We start from the raw sequence: 14,704 nt of genomic DNA on the forward strand, positions 1-14,704 counted from the left end.
TCGGTTGGTGGGGACCAAAAGCTTCTGTACCGTGGTTTTCAGAGAGATTTAGGCAACACTCTAGTACCACTGAGAGTAGAGATGATAAGAAAGTCTCATGTTGTCTGCTTGTAGTATCATATGAAAACAAAAACAACAAAAAAATACATTTTGGCAGAAATATTTTTGCTAATGAAATTTAAGGGTTGTCAACCATTGTACGCTCACTTAAAAGTAAAGTGTGTTTAATGCTTTTGTTCCTTTCTTGTTGTCCTTATCTTGTTCCTTTCATCAAATGAGTGTGAATTGCTACAATTAATGATGAAAGCAGCCTATTATATGTAACCAGTCCCCTGACAGGTCTTCATGGTGATGCTTGGTTTAACCCCCAGGCTGTGCTAATGGGATCTAGCAGCAGGTGACTGGTAACACACACACCCACACCCCACTGACCCTTAACCCCTAGAGACAGTCCCCCAGCCCAGCCAGCCCCCCTGCAATTGGCTGCTCAGCGCCTAGTATGAGCGCTAGCTGTTTGTTTGTTTACGGTGTTAATCTGCCTAGTCACTCTCCCCCAGTAAAACCTGACTTAAGCATAGAGAGGCAGGTCTGTATCATGCCAGTCCTGGCTGACTCCTCTTTGTGTTTTTTTCTCCTGTAGAGTCAGAATGTATGTACACATACATATGCAATGGCCAATGCAAATAAAGCCCAGGCTAGCAGACACAGACAGCAGCAGCAGCATCTTGGAGATGACAGACGACAGCCAGACGAAAGGCCATCCCCCTTACATCCCCCCGTGCTCAGGTCCACTCACAACACTGATGTCAGACCAGACCACGAAAGCCTCTGTGTGTCTGATGAAACATGTTTCGAGTTTTTGTAATTATTGAGATCATTTTTGCTATTGATGATGACTAATTATCAGAACGAAAGCAGCATGAATTGATAGTTAATCTACAATATTTTATTTTGCTATAATAATTAGCCCATTTTTTCCTATTACTGAGTGTACTTTGGTCTCTCAGCATTGACTAATGATAAAACCATTAATTGTGGTCCAGAGGTGATTAAGGTGATCATGACATTTTTAACGATCCGTCATTATATCATCAGCAGAGGACCTTGCTGAGCTTCTGATCCACCCATCAGCAGAAATGGCTTGTGTAAAGGGCTCCCATTACGTATGGACAGTGGAGCTGTCAGAGCAGCTAGCTAGTTTAGCCAGGTGAGGCCATGGTGTCACCCCGTCCTTCCTGTGCCCCTGTCCGTCAAGATCAGAGCTGCTGCTAACTGAGGCAGGGCTGCTCTCCCAGCTTTATTTGGTGCTCTGCCCTGTCGTCCCTCCTCTCCGCAAATCACTATAGAGACCATCCATTTCCACCTCTACGCTGATGGGGAAGACGACGCACTGGGAGCATGAACGATGTTGTGTTGGTTGGCTGGGGGAGAGGAACACACCGAGACCAGAGCAGGGGCAGAGAGGCCGGGAGGGGATGGCTTTGTTATCCTGGTAATTAAGGACAGAGTGGCTCTCATTCAGGGCCTGGACAGGATGTGGCAAATTACTGTATTCTTTGTGTGGAAAAGCTGCTCCCTCTCTGCTCTTTCCATCCTCAGGGGACCTCATCATCTTCCCTAACAGTCAGAATGGGATTTTGTACCCTCTATTCCCTCACCTTCCTCTTCTTTCTCAGTGTCTTCTTCTCCCTCGTTCACCCTGTCTCTTATCTCTGTCACCGTCTCATTGAAATGTAGGCCTATTTCCGAAGCTAGCATTTCTAGGGACCTATATGTTAGGATGTTTTGTTCTTTTCCCCAATTCAGTTTAGTTTATTTGATTGCGAAATTTGAATTTTGAAGGAAAAAAACTCTGATATTAATGTTTCAGTCTTTAGCTAGAGTTCTGACAGTGCACAATTCAAGGGAGTGATTCTGCATATTTTTTTCAACATTTAAACATAATAATAGGCTAATTCTAAGAATATTTTTGTCCGCTTAAATTGATGCTGATAATTGTTTCTAGAGAGGAACAGGAAGCCCAAAAGATAAACCCCAAGACGTGCAGAAAGTCAGCGGCACAGTCACTGGATAGATGACATACAAATAGAAAATGGTAATTTGTGTGTAAATCCCTATCTGGAGAGATCCGAGGAAATAAAGCCCACCAAGTCCCACTGAGGCCACTGGAGAAATATTTTGTAGCTCAGAAATCACTGCATAATGTCTGGGAAAAAGGATAATATGCTTTCCCCCTTTTTGTTTGGCTGTTTTGTCCCTGCCTCCTTAGGAAACGGTGCTCAGGTGGGAACAGGGGAAAAGGTGCCCCTCACAGCAAGCCTCAGCAGCAGCAGCAGTATGGCAAGAGGGAGAACACTCTGGGGTTTAAAAGTACCCAAAGCATCCTGGGTAATTAGCCATTACGGCGCTGTCACAGAGGGTTCTGCAGTCAATACAGAGATAATTTGGGCAATGGTGAATGACAGTGCTGTCCAGGCTTTTGGGATGATCAAGGACAGATCCAGCTGCACCAGGCATCTGTCAGGCCCATGAATCACTTCTCCAGCCAGCAGCTGGGTGAGTGGAGCAGAGAGAATCGCTGGAGAGGCATGTGCAGACACACAAATAAACATGTTCCTCGCTCCCCTCGCCAAACCCGGGAAATGGCTATTAAAGAGCTGCCGTTACAGAGCACCGGGTGGAAAAGCCTTGTTACCTTCGGATGTTAAATGAATGACATTGGGAATAAGGTGAGGAATGAAACACAGACCAAGGGGACATTTTCTCCTGTTATGTCATTCAATATGTGCAAATAGAAATAAAGCAGCGGCACACATGCGAAACCGCATAATGAAATAAAAACAAGACAAATTCATGGCAAAATGATCATGTCAATGAACCGTAACGTCTTGATGTTGAGCAGGCTTGCTGTGTATAGGCCTTGTTGAAGTCATTATCCTATCACCAGGCTGCCAACGGTATCATTCTTTTCATTTGAAAGATTTTGAATATCATAACTGGTTTATAATGAAGGTTCTGTCAGTTTTTATTGCCAACATATTGTAGCAAGATACCTGATACTGCTAGAGCTAGCTTCGAGGCCTAGCGTGTTGAGATATAATAGCTACAGCTGTTGCTACTGTCAACGAATGCGTTTTCTTTCGGGTATTGCGCTTAATGGAATGGCTTGACGTCATTGGTGAGACAGAGAGCCTTTGACGGTAAGGTTGTCGTTTGTTTTATCTTACATAGCTATGGTTGTGTTGGAGAGAGTTTTTGTTCCTCTCTATAATATACAAGTCTACCATTAGCGCAGTATATTTAATCATGTCTGTAGAAACTCCTCAGCTCTGGGACTGCGGTTTCTTATCATACTTTAATCAATATCTCTCTAACAATGGTAACAAAATGCAGCCCCTACTTGCAGCAGAGCTGGAGTGTACATGTATTATAGATAACAAGGTCTGGGGAAATGGCGCTGGATAGAAACACTGTTAATGAGATGGAATCATTTTATTTTTTTTGAACGTGGTTTTGTTATAAACAGTCCCATACAAATGAGTTGGTATTTTGTTTATAGTTATTTGACAAGCACAGTGTTACCTTGGCCGAGGCAGTCAAGTGTGAGTCACATGGTGTATGGCCCTCTCTAAAATACTTTTCAAGCCAATTCATAGACGACTTGAATCCTCGCCAGGAGCTTATTTAATCCGTTTTCATTATAGTATGGCAGTGACCTAGTGCAGCACCTCAGAATAGGGAAGGTACTTGTCGAATAAGTCAACTTCCTACACCGTAACTACCACCATTCATCTAAGAACGGCATTAGCTTCATGATAAAGACAATGAAACCGCCTATCCATCTTCCATAGAATGACTATGTAGATGCACAACTGTGACAGTCAATTAAAAATGAAAGATATTGCATTCTTTTTACTTTTAGTGGAATGCTTATATTCAATTTCAAATATGTAAATACCTGGCAGGGATTCAAAGCTGTTTTCCAATTTATTTTCCCATTTTTCTCCAAAGTGAAACACCATAAACTGTGAATATTTACCTGCCATTTACCATAGCCGGTGCTGGTGGCTTCTCCTGCGTGACTGCCGTATGACCACATTTAGTATTCCTCAGGGATCCATTCCCGTGTATGCCTCTATAAAGGGAATTTGCAGAGAGGGAAGTGTACATGTTATATCGGTCGTTTGCTGTACAAGGAGATTTTCCTCCAAACTGCATTTTAAATGATAAGTTGTTCTCCATTACTCTGCTGAGATAAACATTTAAATGCCCTTTAATTAGTGTGTCCTTCGCTTTCTGTCGATAGGCCGCTGGTAACCACTCAGAGACCTAATGACTCTTGATTGAAGTGGTTTAAGTGGAACACAATGGGAAAGATCCTATCATCTGTATCCAGAGGGGGAAAAACAACCCAAAACGTGTCATTTTGTTCGACATTCCCCTAATAGATATTACACACGTCTACTATTAAAAATAGATAATAATGATCACTTAGCACTGTTGTGTTGTAGTTGTGCGAAACCATGATTTTATTTCAGTAAGAACTTGGAGGGTATATCATCAGTGTCTCTGGGAATATTAATTAGCTAGTTTCATATTTGTTCTAAAATATTTGTGTCACATATTTCATATTTTGTTTCATACGAGCAAAGCTGCAAAGAATATTTATGTATTCGTCACCAGGTCAGTGCAGTCATTATGCCATACATACATTTGCAGTAATTCACAGGTACTCTTGAAATAGCACAGAAAGAGTATTCTGGCGTTCTTCTTAAGCAGAGGTCAATGTAACGGTTTGAAGTTAAACAGAGGTGCTGAGAGCTCAAATGTAACCAGTGTAGGAAAGGGATGAGCAATTAAAAAAAACTTTCCAAGGAAACTTAATGTCCCTGTTCTACTGTACATTGTCGCTGGCTTGGGTGAAACTTTCTGTCCTAATTACCCATTTCAGCCTGTCTGTTTCACATCTCCTACACTCCCTCATTATCCCCCGGGCCACCTCGCAGTCTGCTCAGTGTTACATTAGTAAAATAGACCCTTTTGATTTGTTCTCAACAGCATAGACATTTAGGAAAAAGAAAGACGAGAGGGTGAGGGATAAGTTCTCGGTGGTCTGGAGTGGAACTCGGTGTGCTGAACGTATCGACTGGGAATTTAAACGCCACTTTTTTTCCAGAAAACGACATCTGATTCAAGGGCAAGCCATTTAATGTAGCCTTAAGACATTTTGTTTTCCACTATCTCCACTATGTGTCTGATATAGGGAGTCCCAATCTATTGGTAGATGAAAGACAGTGAAACTGCTTTTAAAATACACACATTATAGCAACAACAACAAAACGTGTGGATTGCAGTATCTGAAACAAACCAAAAAGTGCATCTTATGAACAAAGAAGAAATCCCTGTATGGGCTACCCTAAGTCCCATTGTTCTGACATTAAGTCAGGCTTATTAAAGTACTGTTGGGTTGTACCTTCTTGGCCATAATTCAGGCAAAAAGGACAGCAATAAGAAGCTGATCATGCCGGGTCACTCTGGAAGAGTGCGGCCCCTGCCTCTGCCTCCCTTAATTAAAGCTACACAGCCCTCCTTCATCTTTGCATATTGTGTGGCTGGGACATTGATACTCATTATTTCTTAAGTCTAAACACCAAGACTGTGTCAAGAATGCATCCATCACCGAAGGGCTGCTTGTAGTCAGCAGAAACATTTCTGTCCTGTCAGCAAATTCGGCAATTTGCAATTTTCTACAGGGTCTGACATGTTTTTATTGCCGAAGATCACTTTCAAATGCGAAGATCATGAGGACGCTGCCTTGTTAGTCCTCTCTCCTGGCCCCCTGCTCTAATGACTGTCATTAACAGGGCTGCATTAGAGAGACACCTCAGGAAGCATTGGAGTGTTCATTTGCATGGCACTAATACGGGGGATGCTGTGCTGTGAGAGGCTAGCCATGAGTGCTGCTACTGCCGACTTGGCAAGCCCTCCTGTTCCGTTCTTAACTGCGCCAGGGCCTATTCTCCCATTCATTATGTGCCTAAAGCTTGAGTTATCCTCTCCTTGGTGCGGGGATGAATGTTATTAAAGGCCTAGCCTTCTGACACGGTTCTAATGAAAAATAGGATGTTTCTGAAGGTTATGTTGCCAGCCAGCTCAGAAATGCCTGCTTCATTTTCCCCAGCCTAACACAGGGCAGTGTAATTCCCACCTCCTGATACATGTTTTCTGTTTAAGTTCTGTGGCTCTGTGTGCCGGAGCCTCATCATAAAGAGACCTTTATTATCTCACTTTCTCCGTCTCTCTCCATGCTCATCATAAAGAGACCTTTATTATCTCACTTTCTCCGTCTCTCTCCATGCTCAGCAAAAAGAGACCTTTATTATCTCACTTTCTCCGTCTCTCTCCATGCTCAGAAAAAAGAGAGCTTTATTATCTAACTTTCTCCGTCTCTCTCCATGCTCAGCAAAAAAGCCAGACTAGACTGTTTTGCACATTACAAAATTGCGAGACCCTAGAACTAGGCTACTGTATTGTTTTGGAATGGTGGCCGCCAATATGGGCTTATAATATGGAGACATTGTTTCGTTTTTGTTTTGCTGCAGATATGGCTGCAAATAGGCAGATATTGCTGACTTAAATTTCACGACTATCAACCTTGATATCATCAATTGAATTTGCTCCTCGATAGAACATCACAGTAATTTTTTTAACACAAATTTGGCACTATTTCCCGTCGAAACATTGCATGATACATTAAAATGCAGTGTATAAAATCGAAATCCTTTTCACATTATTGTGGGGCGACATCATTCGAAAGATAAAACTACGGTGCAATCTTTCTCCAGACGACGCAGGGTTGCGTGACAGCGACAGAGAAACGAGTGCTCAGCAGTAGGATCAGATTGCAGACTGTTTAAAGGCCAGTCAGAAGTGGCAGGTCATGTTAAAGTTGACCCCGCCCGCCCACACTGACACTCCCCAGCCCAGGCCTATAAACCTGTCCCCTCCTCCTCCTCCTCCCCCCCTCTCTGCCCCACCAGGCCAACCCGTCTGACTCAGAACCACATGAGAGGCCAGCACAGTCACACACAATATGCTAGGGCGCTAACATTTGGGATTGTGTTTGTACAGACTTCTCCAGTTGCTTTTAAGACTATGACTCAGTGTTCTGATACTTAATTAAAGATGGGAAAAAAATGCTCAGTCTGGATACTGTTATGGTCATACCGAGCATCACACCTTCTATTCATTTAAGCTTTTAATATATACTCTACAGAGGAGAAGTATGTGGTTTGCATAAATTACCCCAAGGACATATATCATCCTTCTGCAGCCCCCCCACAATGCATCGATTATTTATCACAGCCAATGTGGTGGAGATGCTAGTATAACATAGAGTATGCCTTCTCTATTTTCATATATAACCAATCAAAGTCAAATGAAGTCACACATCACATCAGACCCCTGCTCCATAAGCCATTGGGTATAAGTTACAACGACACCAGAGCCTGAGTGATTTCCATCGTACGTCGGAGTCAGAAGACTAGCGTCAACATCAGAGGGCAGTGAAAATCACCTCAAGGTATAGGGATCTATCATTACGCACGGACTTGTCCTGACAAGGAAAAGCAACGTGTCAAAAGACAACAAACTCTTCTGCGTCGCCCATTTTGTTATGGAGTCAAAATGTAGGCTACAGTACATGCTATTTTTGAATGTCCCTCAAAACCTTGTTTGTGGCTCTATTTGTTTTTCCTTGTGAGTAGCCATGTGCTGGTTATGTCACGGTCACAGCTACACTGATGGGATATGTGACATCATGCCAATGTGTTGCAGCCACATTGGGAATGTCTTTATGAGTTTGCAATATTGCATGGTACATGTATTCTAGTTGTATACAGTCTGTAGTCCTGTCTACTAGGCAGCAGGCCCAGTCTGCAGTCCTGTCTACTAGGCAGCAGGCCCAGTCTGCAGTCCTGTCTACTAGGCAGCAGGCCCAGTCTGCAGTCCTGTCTACTAGGCAGCAGGCCCAGTCTGTTGTCCTGTCTACTAGGCAGCAGACCCAGTCTGCAGTCCTGTCTACTAGGCAGCAGACCCAGTCTGCAGTCCTGTCTACTAGGCAGCAGACCCCGTCTGTAGTCCTGTCTACTAGGCAGCAGACCCAGTCTGTAGTCCTGTCTACTAGGCAGCAGACCCAGTCTGCAGTCCTGTCTAATAGACAGCAGGCCCAGTCTGCAGTCCTGTCTACTGGGCAGCAGACCCAGTCTGTAGTCCTGTCTAATAGGCAGCAGACCCAGTCTGTAGTCCTGTCTAATAGGCAGCAGACCCAGTCTGTAGTCCTGTCTACTAGGCAGCAGGCCCAGTCTGTAGTCCGGTCTACTAGGCAGCAGGCCCAGTCTGCAGTCCTGTCTACTAGGCAGCAGGCCCAGTCTGCAGTCCTGTCTACTAGGCAGCAGACCCCGTCTGTAGTCCTGTCTACTAGGCAGCAGACCCAGTCTGTAGTCCTGTCTACTAGGCAGCAGACCCAGTCTGCAGTCCTGTCTAATAGACAGCAGGCCCAGTCTGCAGTCCTGTCTACTGGGCAGCAGACCCAGTCTGTAGTCCTGTCTAATAGGCAGCAGACCCAGTCTGTAGTCCTGTCTACTAGGCAGCAGGCCCAGTCTGTAGTCCTGTCTACTAGGCAGCAGGCCCAGTCTGTAGTTCTGTCTACTAGGCAGCAGACCCAGTCTGTAGTCCTGTCTACTAGGCAGCAGGCCCAGTCTGCAGTCCTGTCTGCTAGGCAGCAGGCCCAGTCTGCAGTCCTGTCTGCTAGGCAGCAGGCCCAGTCTGCAGTCCTGTCTGCTAGGCAGCAGACCCAGTCTGCAGTCCTGTCTGCTAGGCAGCAGACCCAGTCTGTAGTCCTGTGTAATAGGCAGCAGACCCAGTCTGTAGTCCTGTCTAATAGGCAGCAGACCCAGTCTGTAGTCCTGTCTAATAGGCAGCAGACCCAGTCTGCAGTCCTGTCTAATAGGCAGCAGACCCAGTCTGTAGTCCTGTCTACTAGGCAGCAGGCCCAGTCTGCAGTCCTGTCTAGCAGGCCCAGTCTGCAGTCCTGTCTACTAGGCAGCAGACCCAGTCTGCAGTCCTGTCTACTAGGCAGCAGGCCCAGTCTGCAGTCCTGTCTACTAGGCAGCAGACCCAGTCTGCAGTCCTGTCTACTAGGCAGCAGGCCCAGTCTGCAGTCCTGTCTACTAGGCAGCAGGCCCAGTCTGCAGTCCTGTCTAGCAGGCCCAGTCTGCAGTCCTGTCTACTAGGCAGCAGACCCAGTCTGCAGTCCTGTCTACTAGGCAGCAGACGCAGTCCTGTCTACTAGGCAGCAGGCCCAGTCTGTAGTCATGTCTAATAGGGAGCAGACCCAGTCTGCAGTCCTGTCTAATAGGCAGCAGACCCTAAACACAGCTGTTCCAGGGTCAGCCGCTGAGACCTTTAGGGTTTGGCCGCCACCTCTTACTGGACATAAATCACAGCAGACATCAAGCCCCCCCAAAAAGCAGCAGTATGTGGGTGTTCCCCTTGCCAAAAGACATGAGTTACAGGCTGATAGCAGTGCCTCGTCACTTTAATGGCGATTCTATGGAACCTGTATTTAAACATGTATTGGGGCTGCCACCCGGGCAGACTTGTTCAAAGGGGCCGCGGGCGGTGTGTAGGCTACATAGGCTACTCTGATTGGTTTGAGAAGCCCATGAACACGATCACAGTACACACTATTCTCTTGAAGCTGAGAGCCAGTCCAGTAGGGCTGTGAATGGTACTTACAGTCACTAATCTTTTGAGTTGTGAAGTAAATTAAAAAGCATTATAGTATCTTTGCAGGGACAAAACAATGACATGATGTTAAGCACCTGGTTAACTTCATTTACAAGTCAGGCTGTGATTGTGTCTGGCACCTGTGGCGTGTTTTAAAGCACGCCCCATATCCTCTCTGTGGTACACCAGTGTGGTTTGTTAGGGTTGTTTTTGAAGCTGAGACTCCACTTGTCAGATTATGCCACATTTCCATTTGACTTTCATAAGCTGTTTACGCTTCAGAAATTGTGGCAATAGCTTGTCTCTTGTGCAAAGGCTTTTACATATGTTGCGTTTCTGGAAATTGCTGGCCCAGTTATAGCAATAATTTTAAAACCAATCCCACAAGTATTTTTTTCCTACCACATTTTTTCGGGGGGGGTTTTCTCGTTTTTTAGTACATAAGAACCGAATGGAATGAAAATGTAAATGCGTAAATGCAAAAAGAAAACATTCTAAAAGAATAGCATACACTTTCTGACTTGCTAAAATGCTTTACCACGTGTGCTTGTTAAAACCTACTCGTATTAGCATCACCAAAGAGTCAACATTTCATCCCGTTATGATTGAAATCTCAAGGCAGTCCAACAAATATTGAGAGGCCCTCACTCTGAATCCATGTACGGCTTTGTGCTTTAAACAAAGCCCCTTAATAATGTGTTTAATGTGGACAATATTGCTTACACATGGGCTCTTATTAGTGGTTGGTAGGTGGGTCCAGGGCTCAGTGGCTGTGTCCATTAGGGATGGCCTCTCTTAGGGGAGGATGAAACAAGTGCATGAGAAAAAACCTGGCGTGAGTCCTGTTCAAAGGCACAGGCAGTTCTGACTAGATTAACATTTATTGACCGTTTAAGCTTGCTTTTTTTTTTTTTTTTGCTCCAGGACAAAGATTCAAACTTAATTGCAGTGGCTGTTCCACCAACTGATCACCAATGTGCCAGCAAAAGCCTCGCTAATAGACGCTTCATTAAGGATTAGAAAGTCTCTTAATACAAAACAAATTAAGCATGCTCTGATCTTAACCTGTAGGTCGAACGGCATTACAGCAAAGTTTAAGCTGTTAGATAGCTGAAAAACTTATTACGGGTTAGCGCTGAGATAGCACTTTGGTATTGATTTTACGATAGCTAGGTATGATGATTTATGGAGTGCTTGTGTCAGTATAACAAGCTGAAGGACACACAATATCATCTCCAACATCATTAAAATTCAGAAGTCTCCAGAGCTAGCTCATCAAGTACTGTTCACTACCTTGGAATTTCATATAGATACATACATACATGCAGGCCTAGATATAGATATACCTGTAGGCACACATAGGCTACACTGTTCCTATTGTGGTACATCTATTGAGTGTATTTTACAGCAGTTTTACACAACACTACATGTACATGTACGATTTTGGTATTTCTACATATGCACTTTTTCATTTATATTTCATTTAGGTTAAACATTTGTTTTGTTTTCAGTATTTTGTTTCATTCCTAAAATTGTTTAAAGTGCACAGTGCACAGCCCTGCTTCTCCGACCAGTGCCACGGTCTTTGAAAGGTAGTGTATGGTCCTGCTGACAGAGGCCAGTAGATTCTATGGTACACTAGAGCCCCCTGTGGGCACATGAAAGTAATACCAGCCAAATTAGATTGTGCAAATAAGTGGACAGGGGCTTCCCTTTGTAAAGGTAAACATGTCCCACTTTAATTTTCTTCATTTATTTATTTTGCTCATAATAATAATTATTAGTCTATACTAAATGTGGTTATATTTAAACCTTTTATATTCTTATGTGTATTTGTCACATTAGACATTTGAAATGAGATCAACGAACATGTTTTCTGTATTAATTAGCTAAATGTGCGATTTAATTAAGCAAAAACTACAGTTACAAAACTACAAATCATTTTTTTTTTCATCTCAGAACTGTTGTTGAGAGTAGACAGATGTGGTAAAAGTGAACAGACTCTTGCAATGTAAATCTTATTGATCATCTCTGCATTCCACAGGCAGATGCAGAGCTTTCAAGCTGTTAAGTGTTGTGTCACTCAAATGAGTTCTTACTACAGTTAATTTAATGCCATTATTTTAGAAATTCCCCTTGAATGAGACATTTGTACATTCATAAATTATTTCAAGTTATTCGTTTAAATTAGGTCTAATTTCATCAACAACATCACAAAGCAACTCATACACATTACATTCAACAGAAAGAATCTCAAAATCATCACATCAAATTAACTATCACTTCAGTGGTACCCCCCCCCCCCCCAACCCCACCCCCACCTCCCTCAAAGCCACCACCCCAATGAGGAGACTAAGAGACTACCATGTCATAGAGGGCTGTCCGTGGATCTGCCTGTAGGATGGAGGTGAGGCTAGTACCTGGGCCTCTGTCTCGGATTCCTCTGGATCCACCCCCCTCCTGGATCCCAGATTCTCTCCATCATCTCCTCTAGCCGAAAGGTCTGACCGGCGGCGCCGGGGCAGGGGTGTGTGGGCGGACACGCTGGGCGCTGGCAGCCTGCTCCGTCTGCCACTGAGTAATGTGAAGCAGAGAGAGAACCCCCCAGAAAGAGACGGGCCATAGACGGAGGCAGGCGTTCCTGCTGTGACTTGGCGCACCCCACTGGACAGCTGGAGACTCAGGGAGCAGAGACGCTGCCAAACATGCCTGGCGGAGCAAGGGGGTGCTGGGGCTGCAGAGCTGGGCGAGGCCCGGGGTGGCTCCCATACCTGCAGCTGATCACCAGCCCATCATCTGTAATTAGGTACACTTATATGCCTGTGAAATAAAGGGGGATCACACACCCTCACTGTCATGTTAAACGATCGCAAAGTAACTGGGCGAAAGGGCTCTTATAAGACTACTGTATGGGGTATCAGGATTTAGAATGAGGAAAATAAAGGTAATTTTCTTACCACCCATTGGGAAATAGGTGCAGTATACATTAATTAATGAATTCATAATCCATGGCATTTCATATTGAGCTGAAAATGACAATACGCAATTCATATTCTAACGCATAACTCCAATTATAGTGTGGACACGTTATGAATAATGTAGGAAATATGCTTGAGCTCTATTCTTTCACGGCGGATTAGAGTTCTTATCGGAGAGAGAGCATTATAAACAATATGAATAACAGCAGTAAATCTCCTTTTACACTGTGGAAATGCAGCTGATATGGGCAAGTATAATGGTGGAGATGCTTTTAAAACCAAACTAAGATAAAGTAAAATAATCACATAAATTATGTATAAGCTTCTCAAATGGAACAAAAATGTTTACTCACATGCATTATTCATAACGCAGGTATTATCATATCTTGAGAACTTAAAAAAAAAAAAAAATAAGGGTGGAAATGGCATATTTTGCTGGTATGGCAACATTTCGAAATTTCTCATATTACCCCGGCTATGAGACCTGACATATATGCAGATTTGAGAAAAGTGTTGCAATATTCAGTGGGATGCTCAGCTCACTCATGATGCTGTGGGATTGCAGGTGTTTTGCGGGTCTCTCCACCACCATCTCGCTCTGGATAGATTCTCCTATTAGAAATAATGTCATATTAATATTCTGTATATTGAACGAAGCTCTGTGAAATGTGGCTCTGGCGCCATTTCTCTTCCTCCGTTCTCAATCTTGGGCTTAATCGTGATTCATCAGTTACAGGGCCCTTATTATAGAGCTAGGACAGCGTGCTCGGGCTGGTGATAAATGACACCGCTCTGGCCAGATTTAAAACGTGCAGGCTCAAGTGCCAATTATCTATGCAGACCTGGTTAATAACGAGATCTCTTGTTAAAGATCTGATCTCAGCGTGAGCATCATTTGTCAAGCAGGCTGCATGTTTACCTCCGAGACAGGGTTCCTGAGACCCCCCTATGCCTAACATATGTAAAACCTGGATCTGTGTGCTTTTAATGACCTTTTATTAGGGATCTGACATCATGATTAAGCTTACCCCAAACACACACAATGAGGTAGACAATTACCCTCAGCCACTCGCACGTAGAACTGCTGCAGATCAGAGGGAAAATAATAAATATTGAGTTGGTGTTTGATCCCTTTCCCATCCAAGGCCCCAATTTGCTGAGAGCACCTGGAGCTGTGCCACTGCATGCAGTTTTTGAGGTGATGATGGATTCTCTCAGGGTCTGCTTTCAATACGCTCCTCCTTTTGTTGATTTGTAAAGACGATCAGTGCTTTAACCTTAACGTATCATTATAGCTCATTAAAGCTATATCGTTGGTTTACAGCTTTCAATGTGAGGTTGTTGGAACCTACTTATTTCTGGCTCACTTTTCTAGCCGTTTTCTATTGAAGCGCTTTAAAACATAGTGTTTGTGTTATCCGCTGTTAAACTGCTCCCAGGTCTCTAGGTCTCAGATTAATAAACACTCACTGTGTGTACTGCAGGAGGAAGGGCGGGCCAGGGGAGGTGAGATGCCCCCTGTCCTCTCAGAAACCCCAGCCTAGCCACCCTGTCTACCCGAATCTGGCTGCCTCCAGCACGGCGAACATTCAGCACGCTCTACTCATGACAAATAAATATATTTGCAGAATATTACTTTAGTTACAGGGCTTTGTTTTATGTCAAGAAGCGCCTCGAGCTCATACCGTATGTGCAGTACGCCTGTTTCAAATGGGACTATAGCAGTTGGAACATTTTCTTTAACCTTAGTTGTCTGGCACAAACATTCACATGATTCCCTGCTTGAAATGAGAAGAAAAAAAGAATTGTGCAATGTTTTGGCGTCGTTGCTCAGATGTGGAGTCACTAGGAAGCCAGGTGGAGAGATGCTATCTAACCGGCATCTCTACTTCCTGACTGGCTGCACACAGGACACAGGACTGTCTAGGCAGCATCTG

The 14,704-nt window shown here is 44.1% G+C and overlaps 1 long non-coding RNA gene across 1 annotated transcript in view; it reads right to left on the bottom strand.

The window, feature by feature from the left end:
* Nucleotides 1-12,384, bottom strand: part of LOC129821253 (uncharacterized) — a 34,911-nt gene extending 22,527 nt beyond the window's left edge. Inside the window, exons 1-2 of the long non-coding RNA XR_008754287.1 lie at nt 12,154-12,384; nt 4,040-4,135 (exon numbers count right to left, since the gene is read on the bottom strand). This is a non-coding gene — a long non-coding RNA (uncharacterized LOC129821253). The remainder of the gene's footprint in view (nt 1-4,039; nt 4,136-12,153) is intronic.
* Between the last annotated feature and the right edge of the window lie 2,320 nt (nt 12,385-14,704).

This window comes from Salvelinus fontinalis, chromosome 23, assembly GCF_029448725.1.
Source record: "Salvelinus fontinalis isolate EN_2023a chromosome 23, ASM2944872v1, whole genome shotgun sequence".
Taxonomy (NCBI): domain Eukaryota; kingdom Metazoa; phylum Chordata; class Actinopteri; order Salmoniformes; family Salmonidae; genus Salvelinus; species Salvelinus fontinalis.